A 13,490-nucleotide genomic window follows, 5' to 3' on the forward strand; every position below is an offset into this window, starting at 1 on the left:
GGTCTACAGTATGTCATGCTTTGTCCTAAGTGATTGATAATAAAGCAGAGGAGAGAGAGATTACAAATGACTAAACAATATTTGTCATTGGATTGGTCTATCTCTCCTGCTCCTATCTTAAGACTTGCTCAAAAGTTACCTCTTGTCTATGAGTCCCCTCCTGATTCCTCAGGAGAGAGCCGCTCAGTCCCCTCTTCTCCACGGCACCCGTTGCATGTCTTGATGACATCACAAGCTATTTGCACCCTTCCTCCTTGAGGGCAGTGACTGTAAAGTCTATTCCTCTCTGTATCCCACCTCCTAACATCAGAGCTGGGCATGGCAAATATTTGCTAAATGAACGCAGCTCTCTCTTCAAAAAAGCATAGAAGAAATTATATACATGCAAACTGACTGACACTGCAGCTGCTGTGTGCAAGGGGAAAAAGGTGGAAGAAGTAAGGTGCTGTCACCAAAGCACTAATAAAGCTCAACAGCGGTGCCTTCCTTCGAGGAGATTCTTAACAACACAAAAGAGCTTCAAGAAATCTAAGAACTGAGCTGAGTATCTTAGGGTGTTGTGAGGTGTAACTGGACCTGATGAAGGTGTTTCGGGTTTCACTCCAGAGAGGCCAAGTGAGTCCAAAACCAAAGCACTCAGGAGCTGGAGACAGAGGAAAGGACACTGATTGTGTTTCCCTGGATTCCTGCAATCCTGAGAGTGATCCTGGACGTAGGTCCTATCTGCCCTCTGTACAGGTGTGAACAATGAGTATCAGAGAGGCTAGGTGATTTGCCCAGGGTCACAGAGCTGGGAAGACAGGAGTCAGGGTCATACTCAGGTCTTCTTGACACCAATGCCTGTGTGCCTTCCAGCACATTCCACAGCCTCACTCTGTGATAGGAGGTCATACAGCGAGCAGGATCTTTAGGGACCCCCTGGACCCCGAACTGAACTGAGGAAATGATTCTGTAGAGGGGGTGTGATTTACCGAGTGTGACTGAGGAGTCATCAGCAGAACCGAAGCTGGAACCCAAGTCTCCTACTCCCAGGCCAGGCCCTTGGAGCACTGTGCATGCCAGCCCTCCAATAGTCCTTACGGGGCAGAGACAAAGCTCGCAAGTACCTTAGAAATAAAAGTGAGAGGATGGGAAATTGAGTTTTACTCAGTTGTTACTGCTGTATGATTCTGGGGCCCATTTACAGGTCGGAAGCTAAGTGAGGAGGGCCATCACCTCACCATTGGGCCACAAAACCAGCAGCGGGAATGGAACCAACCAGTATGTGGCAGCTCTCTTATTCCCTCAGACAAATGTTTGCTGCTCACCTACTGTGTGCAAGACACTGAGCAGAGGAAAGGGAAAGGAACCCCAGAGTTAAACTGTGGCTCCCCCACTTGTGTAATATTCAATATATTAACCTCTTTGAGCCTCGGTTTCCTCATCTGTAAGAAAGAATGAACAGTCCCTGTTTTACGAAGTTGTTCTGGTGACTGAATGGGATGACACATGGCCCTGGTATATGGGAGTGACTCAGTAAACATCAAATGGCGGGTAGTTTGTTCAGTGCCAAGAAAGCAAGGAACTTACTCATACTGTAGAAAAAGAGAATGGAAAAAGTTAGCTACACTGAAGTTCTTGGGAAAAACTCAGCGGAATAAAGCAGTATGATACTCTGAGAATTTACTAAAGCATAAAGAAATTCTTTCAGAAACTTAGTGGCTGAGTATCTTAAGGTAGGGTAGATAGAAGGAGAGGCAGAATACGAGGAAAGAGAAAACAGAGAGGATGAATTTAAATACATACATATTGGTAAGAGTTAAGAGAAGTTAAGGTATATACATAAAAATGATACAGCTTTATTACCAATGGAGAAGGTTGCCTATTATATATGGCTCTATTTTCTCTGCCAAGCTCTTATTAAACCTTCAATATCATACTTGCTTGATAATTTCTTCCATCCCACCCCACCTGGAGGTTAATTAATCTTCCTCTTTTAATTGATTCTTATTATTGCACTTATGACACCGTGTCTGCACGTTGAGCTCCTGGGAGTACATGTTGCATATGAACCATCGCAGGGCTCATGTGGTGGCCTTCCCCTGGCTTCAGGACCCCTGGCCAGCAGCGACCAGTTCGAGGCATCCCCAGAGGAGAAGATTCTCTCTACTGCAGGAAAATGAAAATGAGAGAGGGCTTACGTTTATCAAGTGTCTGTTCTGTGCTGAACCTCTCAGAGGCACCTTTCAAATGGTAATTCATGAGTTCCTCAAAATGCCCAATATGAGGGACTTACTATCTCCATTTTCTAGAAGGGGTATTCTGAGTCTCAAGAGATCTGAGATCAACCATGCTTCTAGTAAGTGATGAACCTGGGTCTATCCAGCTCCACATCCCTGTTTTCACTAGTCCAGACCACCCTGCCCAGGCCTAAGGAAGCTGAAGGCACCCTAGGAGAATGTGTGGTGTCAGGCTCAGAAGTGAGGTTACTGCTAAGGCGCTTTGGCCAATAAAGGATAACCTGTTATCAAAAGCCAGGCACCAGGTCAAAGAGGCAGAGAGAGAGGAGGCCTCTGGAGATGGCAGAATTCAAACTTTCACACGCAGTTAGCAGGTGGTAAGCCAACCATCTCCAGAGACCTGTCCTTTTATAAGGAGAAAAAGATACATTCCGGATCAGCAGCTCTCAGCCACGTATGATCAGTTAAGGCTCCTTATCAAGAATTCACAGACCCTTCCAAATGCTAAGAAAGTATTCTAAAACATGATCATAAATGTCAGTACCCCGAGGAGAAAGCTGTGGACAAAAGTGGCCACAGAAGTCTGGGAATGTTACTTCCCTTCCCTTTCTCCACCCCAGCTCAGCAAAGGAAACGTCCATCGTGTTCTGCATGCAAAAGTCCTTTCAAGGGTCTGACTCCACTAACTTTGGAATCAGAAGTCCTGTGTCCAATGTACTGTCACTTACCAGCTGTGTGACACTCAGTAAGCCAGACCTTCCTTGAGCTCAAATGTCTTCAGATATAAATAGTGGGGAGAGGGGAGTGCCTGCTATGAGAAAATACACGTGGGAAGAACCTGGCATCCAGGTGTAAGAAGGAGATGTGGGGAATCCTTGGTGCCTCACTACATCACCCGCCACCTCCCTCTCCCCAAGCATCTTGGGCCTAACGCCTGGCACTCCCTGGTGCAGCTGGTTCAGATGCCAGCCCAGCCTTCGTGGGGAGGGCAAGGCGGCCCTGGGAGAGCTGAGGAAAAGGAGGCTCTGATTTGGCTGTTCTTTTTCCAAAGGCTACCTGGAACAGGTGCAACCCTTACATTAAGTTTTTGATAGTTAAATTGGTTATAGTAGTTGGGGAGCATTTTTGTCACCCTACAAGATGATAATCACTAAAATCAAGGTGTGAAAATCATTAATTACATCTACAGATATATGTATTTTGAATGCTTTTCTAAGACAAATGTATCATTTTGATGGCATATTGGTGAGTTTTTAAAGTTTATTTTCCTTATACATGTTTAAGCAAAAACTAGATTATTGGAGCAATAACTGGACACTCTTGGGAGGACTGTGACATGGTACAGCCTTTCTGGAGGGCAATTAGGCAACACTGATTTAAAATTTAAATGACAAACTATTCAAGTCAAAAGCCTCACTTCTAGGTATCCGTATCCCAGGCAGTCTCCTGCGCACGTTCACAGGTGCATGCAACAACTGCCACAGAAGCCATGGTTCCAATGGCAAAAGATCAGAAAAAACCTCGGGGTCTACCAATACAGAAATGAGTAAATACACTTAAAATGCATCCGTACCGTGGAGTACAACTGTTAAAATAATGAGGCACATTTCTCTGTACATATAGACTTAAGAGAGATAATGCAGTAATTGGAAGTTGGCTATAAAAAGGAGAGCTGCAGAACAGTATGCACAGAGAGATTCCGTTTTGACAGAACACAAGTAAAATCCAGCATGTTGGGGGTGAGCGCAACAGAGGCAGGGGTAAAGGGGTAGAGGGGGAAACAAGCAAATGAAAAAGTCCAGGACTGTGTACCCAACAAAGCCTCAAAAGCGCCTATATTTGGGGAGATTGGGGTAGGGGGTCACAGAAGACTTTCTTCCTTTAGGTTAATGCACTTCAGTGTTGTCTGAATTTGTTAAAAGTGTGTGTACTCTTTCACGATGATAAAACAAGAAAATTAAAAAGCTCATAGGATAATAATTTTTTAACATGTCAGTGTTTGCAAGGACTCCCCTAAAGTAACCACTGTGGGATGCGGCACCTCCTCCCCCGCCCGCGTGTGGGCACCGGACCCTGGGTGCGCCCTGGCTAGACGGAAGTAGGGACTTGCCGAAGACAAAAACTATGATGGGGAGAATCTTAGTCTCTTCACCTATTTCATTAAGGATTATTCCAAATTAGAACCATTTCTATGACATGGCAAATAAAAAGGGCTAAGTGTCTTTAACTGTTAAAATTTACAACGTCATCAATTACTGCATTAAAGCAGTACACTTGTTTTCAGCCTCCCTTAAATAGAGGCAATCAAAATTTATATCCTGCATTAGCCAACATTTTATGTTGACTTTTAAGTTGCCGAAGACTTCTTAAAAGTTGTTAATGAGAAATTCCCACAGGGAGGAGAGAAGGCAACTCCGCTAAACCCGAAAGGGCCTAAATAAAACACTGTAATAGTTGTCATAAAAAAGACAACTTAGCAAGTGAAATGACCTTCTTATCTGTGATCAAAGTTGCTAGTGAATATGTTTTAAATGAAAGCACAGTGTCTAAGAGGTAACAGTTAAATTTAACAGACTCAGCTCCCTATATGCTCAGTAAAGGTGCAGCAGCTGGGCAGAGCGGGGCAAACTAGAGAAACAAGCCCCGAGGAGGGGAGGGAGGAGGGGAGGGGGCGCTGCTGTGAGGGAGGACGGACCCAGTGCTGCCCGGCCTTTGAGTTTTCATGAAGAGCAGGAAATCCAGATTTTGTGACAATACTTACTAATTTTTAAACATTAGTCACTAATTTAAAAGTTTTAAAACATTGTGAGTACTGAACAAAATACATCTGCAGACCAGATGCAGCCAGTGAATAAAGGGTTTTCAACTTCTGCTTAAAATATCTACATTTTTTTGCCCTGGCAGGTGTGTCTCAGTTGGTTGGGCATCATCCCACAGACTGAAAGGTCTTGGGTTCAATTCCCCGTCAGGGCACATGCCTGGGTTGGGGGTTCGATTGCCAGTCGGCGTGCTTAAGAAAGGCAACCAATCAATGTTTCCCTCTCACACTGATGTTTCTCTCCCTCTCTTTCTTCCTCCCTTCCCCTCTCTCCAAATCCCTTCTCCTTTCCTCTCTCTCTGAAAGCAATGAAAAAATGTCCTCGAGTGAGGATGATAATAATAATAATAATAATAATAATAGTCTCTACATTTTAAAAAATAGGTAGTTTTTGCTCAATTTTATTTTCAGAAAGATAGGTGGAGGCAAGGGCATGGTACAGAATGGAGACAAACACAAGAGTAGTTGATGTTAAGAAAATAGTTCTAACATTGAGAAAACAATGGTAGTTGTCTATATCAAATTCTTTTTTGTTGTTCTTTTTAAGTATATTTTCAAATTCTGATAAATCGTTTTAATTCTTTTTAGCTATACTAGAACCAAAGTTCTGAGAGTGAGCATTTTTCTGGTCCAGAGATAATTCCTACAATATACTGCTAATGAACCTACAAGAACTTATTATACTACTGCGTATTTAATGTTTATCATTAAATATTTTAAAAACTAACAGGCACCATAGCAATGCTCCCCTGTATCAGGTCCTATTCAGGCATTTGGCATCCAGGATCACCAATGCGGGTCTCACAGCCTCTGGGCCAGATTCCAATAAAGGCTCCTTTGAAAAGTCTCTCTCCAGAAGAAAACAAAAACAAAAACAACAACAAACTTAGACTGAACATCATACAATTGTGCTCATTTTTCCCACAGCCAAAACAACACAGATATTTCTGTGCTCATAATAATACTGCACACACTTTGCAATTCACAAAGTGCTTTTCTTACACACAACACTCCTCACAGCCTATAACAGTGCATCCAGACTCTGTACCTCATCCAGAGTCTGCTTACAATTATTATTCACAATACAACTTTTTACAAACAACAATAATGGTAACAGATATTTGGTGTTTTCTACATGCAGGTACAATGCTAAGCACAGTTTTGTTTCACCCTCACAAGGACCTCATAAAGGTGATGATTATCAATATTATCACCATCTCATGTTACAGGTGAGGAAACCTGGGGCTCAGAGAGCATGTGTGGTTTGCCTTAAGACACATCCCTAGCAGGCACAGAGTTGACATCCTGAAGCAGGCCCGCTGAGACTCATGTGACCAGTGCCCTTGAAAGGCATCCTTATCCTGCAGGCCACCTGCCCTTCAGACCAATCTGTCTGCGGCTAGCAAATGTACCAAAGGCACGGCTGATGTCCTCCTCTGCTCCTCCCCCATGCCCACTTTCCCCACTTGGTCAGAAGCCACTTTTTTATTTTTATTTTGCCTGCTCAAGACCAGTGTCATTCGTAGGTCAGCCAGCTTGGCCCTAGAGGGCTCTGGAGTCCGGGTAGGGTCCCCCTGGAGGACCGACCGGGTTTCCCTGCTGCTAAGTGAAGTGGCCATTTTCCTGCCCAGCCTGCTGGAGTCTAGATGGGGCTTTCACATCACTGCAACATGAATGGGGTCTGGGAAGAGGGTCCTGACAGTCACAACAACCCTGTGAAGTGGTCGCTGAGGTACCAAGGTAGGGGGAGGGAGAAACAGGAGACACCTCTGGCTTGGGAGAGGAGAAAATATTTATTTAGCCAACAGCTATGAAATATGTATTATTCAAAGTGCCAAATTAGACCCTAGAGAAAGGGAGACATGTCTCTGATTCATACAAGGATGAAGTATGCAAGTAAAAAACATGGAGCAAGAATCACATACGGGCACACACAGTCACCAGCACAGGCACACCTGCACACACACTGCATCATGGGCCAGCTGTTCTTACGGTAATAACTTCTGTCCGCCCTTACTCCTTCTGTAGACCCCTCAGCCTGAGTGTACAAGGTTCTGCCCTGTCGCAGAGAGCACACCAGGGTTGGTCCTGAGGGGCTCCGGAAAGACGAGGTCAGGCACACAGGTCATCATGACCCGTGGTGGTCAGAGCCATCCCCCAGAGCACGGATCAGTCCAGAGGAGCAGAGGCACAACGCCGGCTCCGTCCTGGGTGGAGAACTAAGGGAGTGTGCGGAGGAACAGACCCTGCCAAGGCACAGGTGCTTCCACCTGGGAACAGGAGGCGAGAGTGCAGGCTAAAGCGTGAGGGGCACGGGGGAACCCCTTTTATGTTCCTGGCCCAGACACCTGAGGGGCAAGGGGCGAGGAGAAACAGTGGGCGAGTGGCTTCCGGGCAGTCAGGCAGGCTGTGAGTCAACTCCATGAGCCCCTATCTAGAGGTCAGGCTGCTGCCATCAAGGGGCCACGGGGGCTGCCCAGTGGGGGAACAAGCATTCATTTATCTGTAACCACACACAAACAGATGTAAAGTCGCCTCTGTGATGAGCACTGTGAGAGCGCGGGATAATGGGCTATGGGAATGCGTCGCAGAGGGACCTGGGGAGTAGAGAAGAAGGGCTAAGAGCACCGACCCACTCAGGCACCGGGGCCAAACCCTTGCTCTCATGTCCACAATTGAGCTGGACCTCAGTTTCCTTGAATGGCACCTTTGGGATAACAATGACAACACTTACCTCAGCCAACACCTACTGAGGCCCTAATGCTAGGTGGTTACCCACCAAACACGCCGACAGTGCTGGTCACATGTGAGCTATCACTAAGAAGCATAAAAAGATAACGGAAACGGTGATGATAGGACCTTATCAGGGAGGTGGGAAGGCTTCCCCCAAACAGGCAAATCAGCTGATATCTGAAGGGTGAATAGGCATGAACTAGGCAAGCCAGAAGGAAAACACATCCCATGTGGAGGGAACGGCTATGGAAAGTCCCTGAAAGGGAAAACTGCATCCTAAGTATTTCCAGGCAAGGACAGCAGTCCCCAGTGCCCGCTGGAGCATCTGGTCAGCAGGACACCTCTGTGGTAAGAAGGGCTTCTTCTTCAAGGAAGTGTTCTTAGATTCCTGTGACTCCCCAAGTAAAGGCAGCATTCTCGGCACAATTCCTCAGTCCTGTGGCAGAACTAGGAGGGGAAGAAGATGCAACTAGCGTCAAGCTGAAGGCCCCAGATGGAAACACGAGAATGCACTGGTCTCTCCTGGGTGTATTGTGCCAGCATCCACGGGGAGTCCGGACGTGAACCCGGCGTCCCTGGGCCAGGGCCTACGCCTTAGAACCGCTGAGGACATAAGGAAGAGAAAGAGGCTCTGGGGCACTTCCACAAAGGACCACTAGCTAACCCCATCCTCCCGCCAGAACAGCATTCTCAGCTGAACTGTGGGGGAAGCTGTCAGCAGTTAGCGAGAGTCATTATTTTTGCTAATTTAGAAAATTTGGGATTCATCCAGGATAAAGCTGGGTGGGTCTCATTCCTGAGCATTTCTTGATGGGATTATTTTTCATTTTAAATTGCTATTACTATCCCATCAATAACAGGTTTTGTTTTTTTTTGGTAAGATTTTGTTTATTTTTTAGAGAGAGGAAAAGGGAAGGAGAAAGAGAGCGAGAGAAACATAAATCAGCTGCCTCCCACACGCCCCCAATCAGGGACCTGGCCTGCAACCCAGGCATGTGTCCTAACCAGGAATTGAACTGGTGACCTTTTGGCTCGAAGGCCAGCACTCAACCCATTGGGCCACACCAACCAGGACAGAAGGTTTCGTTTTTTTTCAAAATCAGGAGTAAAGAATACAGAGAGGTTCTATTCCCAAGGCCTCAGTGCTGGGAGATACAACAGAGAGCCACAAACCCAAGTCCAGAACAACTGATGCTACACTCACAACTCAGAAGAAGGGGGGTCCCACCAAACTCAATCGCCAATGAACCTCCAATTTCAAATACATCTGATCATGTTATAAATCTGCTGTTTGGCTGCACAAACAGACTTTGCTACTCTCACTGTTTCAATAAACACTTCCTGAGCCAGGTGCACTGCACTAGCACCAAGAACCCAGAGACTGTGTGTGTGTGTGTGTGTGTGTGTGTGTGAGTGTGTGTGTGGTCCCCACCCTTCAGGAGCGCAGTTTATTGAGCAGAACAGATAGTAAGTAAATCAACAGTTGTGTTGATAAGTGCTTTGAGAGAGAGAGAGAGAAATGCAGGGTGCTCTGGGAACGAGGAGGAAGGTCATCTCCAGGTCACAGAGAAGTGCAGGGTGGGGAAGGAAGGTGTCCAGAAGAATGGAAACTTGAGCTGAGTTACCAACATGGGGAGCAGGGGCGAGTCATTCCCAGGAGAGGGCCCAGCGCTGGCAAAGGCACTGAGAGGCTATGGCCCTTGGAAAGTTGGGCTGAGGTTAGAAATATGGGTTAGGAAAAAAGGGAAACGAGGGAGGTGGCCAAAGGCCAAATTACAAAAGGATTGCGGGTCCGCTGACGGAGCTTGCGTTTTATTCTAGAAGCAATGAGAAGCCCTTGGGGACTTTTAAGCAGAAGAAATCAGATGTGTGAGTTAGAAATATCATGCTGATAGGAGTGTGGGGGTGGAAGGAGGGAGGATAAAGATGGACACAGACAGACCAACGAAGAGGCTGTTAAAAAAAACCATGTGATAAGTCCCTAAATGAAGGAGCGCAGAGGGAGAAGGGGTGAGGTGACAGATTAGAAAGACGGGCTCTTTAGGACATGGTAACTGATGGATGACGGCAGCTGAGGGAAAGACAAAGCCAAGGATGGCTCCTACGGAGACAGAACTGGGGAGGGGGGTGTAGTCCCACCCAAGATAGGCAACAGGCAGAGACACACATTTGGCACCAGGGCAGGGACAACTTTGAGGTGCCTGCAAGGCAGCAGCTAGGAGCTGGGAGGAGGTTCCGGGCTGAAGATGTGGATCTGGGTGACTTCCAGATAGAGGTAAGCAGTGGATGAGCTCACCCTGGGGGAATACTTAGGATGACATGAAAGGGACCGAGCAAAACCTTATGAAGCTAAGGACCAAGGAAAGAACCTGGCAAAGCAGAGTGCAGAGGCCGAGGTCTTTGAGGCTGGAGGAGAACCAGGAGTGGGCAGGCCAGACAAGAGAGTGAGCAGACCCAGGAGGGGAAGGGAGCGCTCAGCTCGGCCAGAGGCAGGAATCTGAGGAGGGAGCCCGGGCTGTTAGCAGCCACCGGCAAGCGAAGGAATTAAACCAAAGCATTGAAGGCTCAGTTGACATATCCTTTGTCACCTCAATAGCATTACTATGACACATTTCCCCAACAGTCTCCCTGTCTCTCTTCATTTCTTGGTGAGGACTTCCTGAGGATCAATAACTATAAACTATCGGCGCTATTCACCCTCCACCCCTTTCTCTCACTTCCTTTTACTTCAGAGCATTACCCTGTCCGCCTGACCTTCCATGGCCGCACATCTCACACACCTGTGCCGTCCGTCTCCCCTACCAGGATGTCTGACCAGTGAGAGCTGGCCATGTGTCACTTCTATAACCACAGCGCTGAGAGCAGTGCCTGGCACACAGGGGTTAAGCACCTTGTTCCAAGTCGCCTGGCTCATTAGAAGCAACTAATATTCAGTGAGCACATACGACATGTCTGATAATACGTAGATGCTAGGGGCACAGAAGTACACAAGACAAAATAGGAACCTGTCCTCGAAGCTTAAAGTCGGACGTGAGCAGAGAGAAGTACCAAGTATTTAAACAGAAAGTAGACTACAATTGCCTTAGAGCCAGGACTGGAATCTGACTGTCATGTTTCCTTTTCAAGCTCAAGGCTGCCACCTTCTCCAACTAAAGGAAAACTTTATCTAGTGAAACAGTTAAAGTAAGTGTGAAGTTTGGTCTTAGTCTCTTCCAGAGATCCCACACTCCTTCCACCCTTTTAGTAGGCGCTTAGGAAGTGGAAACACCCACTAGAGTCTCTGAATATTTAACTGGAAGAGTTCAATCTGTCTCTAGTACTTCTATGTATGTAGGAGGAGAAATTCTAGACTTAGAACAGGGAGCGGCATAAAGTAGGTGACAGATAGAGCTGAGTTCAAATCCCCTGTAACCTTGGGCAGGTTATTCAACCTATGATTTCATTTCCTTATTGCTGAAATGAAAATACAACTTCCCACGTCACAGGAGGCTGCAAAGATAAAATAAAGTGACAGCTATAGAGCACTCAGCATTGAACCTGGTACATGGTGAGTGTTCGAACCAGTGACACCTGTTCCTTTTATTACTCTATCTTTTAATTTCTATGTTCACATAAACCAAGCCAAAAACTACTTAGAATTCAAATTAAAGAAGATGCATTTGAAATAATCAGAGTATAAATTGATATCTAGTTGAATGAATTACCATACTTGAGCAGACTCTGCAGTAAGAAGTTTTATTCCAATTTCTTGGTCCTCCAAACTTAGGCAAATGTAAGTGTTTCCCGAACAGATCACATCTTGTCTCATGGCAAGAGTCCAAACATGGGCTGGATTCCCTGGTGCAAGTTGTGACAGAGCTATGAACACCACACCTCAAAGGGAGCATAAGAACACAATGCAAGCCCAATGTACACACAAACTCCCAAACACAGCTTGGCTCCAGAGAAGGAAATGAAAACTGGTCACAGCATGCTTTGCCTGCCTCAAAGCTAAAGAAAAGGTTATTTTCACATGCCAATACTGAAACCTTATGTGTCTCCCTTATGAATGGTGTATATTACTAATGTCTCTGATGCCTTCCCTATTCCTTACGTCTCTCCGACCCTTTGCAACCTGGCCTCCTGCCCTGTTCTTCCTCCCCTTGTTCCCCCTCATGGCATCACACATCACATTCCTCAAGGTCATCTGCAATCACAAATTTGGCAGCCTCCCTTCAGGTCCCTTCTCCCTTGTCCTTTTCCCCTCCTGGATGCTCTCCTCCTTGGCCTCTGGACCTCTTCCACCTTCTTCTTTCCACCCCAGAGTTATGTGCATTCCCCAGGGCTCAGCCCTGTGCTCACTATGGAGAGAATTTATTTAGTCCAATGGGCTCCTGTTCTGACTCTCCACACCTACCTTCCTAAGTCCAGGCTTCAGCCCTGCATTTCCCGTTGTCTACTGGACATTTCCTATGAAACACTGTCATCTCAAATTCAATGTGTCTAAAACCAGGCACATCAACCACTCTTCTCCACGCCCAGTATCTACATTTTTGTCAACGGTACCATTATAAACTTCCAAGTTTGAATCTTCATCTTCTTTGGCTCCTGTCTTTAAAGTCTAAGAAAACTGTGAATCCTATGGTTCTCCCTTTGCAATAGCTCTTTGATTGGTCCTTTGCTCTCATTTGAACCACTGTGAACTACATGACCTCATGCCTGGATTGCTGCTGCCACTTTTGAATAGGCCCATGTCTCTTGTCCGTATCAGATGAATGTTCCTAACATGTCACTTCTGCCATTTCACTTCTTTGCCCAAAATAACTTTAATGGTTCCCCACAGCCTTCAGGAAAGAGTCCAGGTGCCTTAGACCAGTATTCAGGGTTTAGAAAAGTAGTGAGCAAACCAGAGCCCACAGGCCAAATCTAGCCTACTACCTGTTTTGTCAGGAAAGCTTTATTGGAACACAGCCACCCATCACTTATATATTTTCTGTGGCTCCTTTTGTGCTTCAGTGGCAGAGTTGAGTTGCTATGACAGAGACCACAGGATCAATGAAGTCAAAAATATTTACCATTTTATCTTTTATAGGAAAGTTTGCTGACCCTGATCTAGAAAAATCAGACACCAGCAGCTTCTGCCCACGTCCTTGCCCATGCATGACTCCTTTGGGTGAAGTTTCTGTTCCTGTGGGTCTGCTGCTGAGCGCACTTCCATTGTATCGTACACTCACCATCTCAAGCCCAAAAAGCATATTTCTCTCCTCCCTGGACTTTGCCTTCAGACAAAGCCAAAGCTCCACCCACCTCTCCATGAAGCCAGCTGCATCTGTCCCCTACAACACTGGTGTGCCTCCTCTGGCCCCCTCTCCACAGCCACCACAGCAGTCTACACTGAGATTCGGTGTCTCCTGTGGATCCTTTCCGCCTCTACTGGAGGCTTCTCTAGGGTCCAGGCTTGGTACCTTCCACAGAGCAGTGCCAATAGTAACTACTGATTCGCGATAGCATAATTTGATAAGAAGGCATCAAACAAACTTACCAGTGAAGGGCTAGGATTCCACATTTGAAAAGTTAAGCTTGGGTCCAAAAGCAAGCACTCTAGCCAGCACCACCTAAAAGCCAATGAAATAAGAGTTGAGCTTTAAAGAGAGTATTTATACATTTTCTTTAAACTGAACAACTCCCAATAAATTTTGATTTACCATCCTCCCAGGATGCCCATCTCCATTTCTCTGCCT

General features: G+C 46.2%; 1 protein-coding gene across 11 annotated transcripts in view; it reads right to left on the reverse strand.

Moving 5' to 3' along the window:
• The window catches only part of BMAL1 (basic helix-loop-helix ARNT like 1), a 104,095-nt gene that overhangs the window by 56,311 nt on the left and 34,294 nt on the right, over positions 1-13,490 (reverse strand). For all 11 annotated transcript variants that reach the window (XM_090263880.1, XM_090263873.1, XM_090263913.1 and 8 more), the window contains one exon: positions 13,292-13,364. The gene's annotated coding sequence lies outside the window, so the exon portion shown is untranslated. The remainder of the gene's footprint in view (positions 1-13,291; positions 13,365-13,490) is intronic.

This window comes from Furipterus horrens, unplaced genomic scaffold (assembly GCF_987537825.1).
Source record: "Furipterus horrens unplaced genomic scaffold, mFurHor1.1.pri manual_scaffold_2, whole genome shotgun sequence".
NCBI classification, from domain to species: Eukaryota; Metazoa; Chordata; class Mammalia; order Chiroptera; family Furipteridae; genus Furipterus; species Furipterus horrens.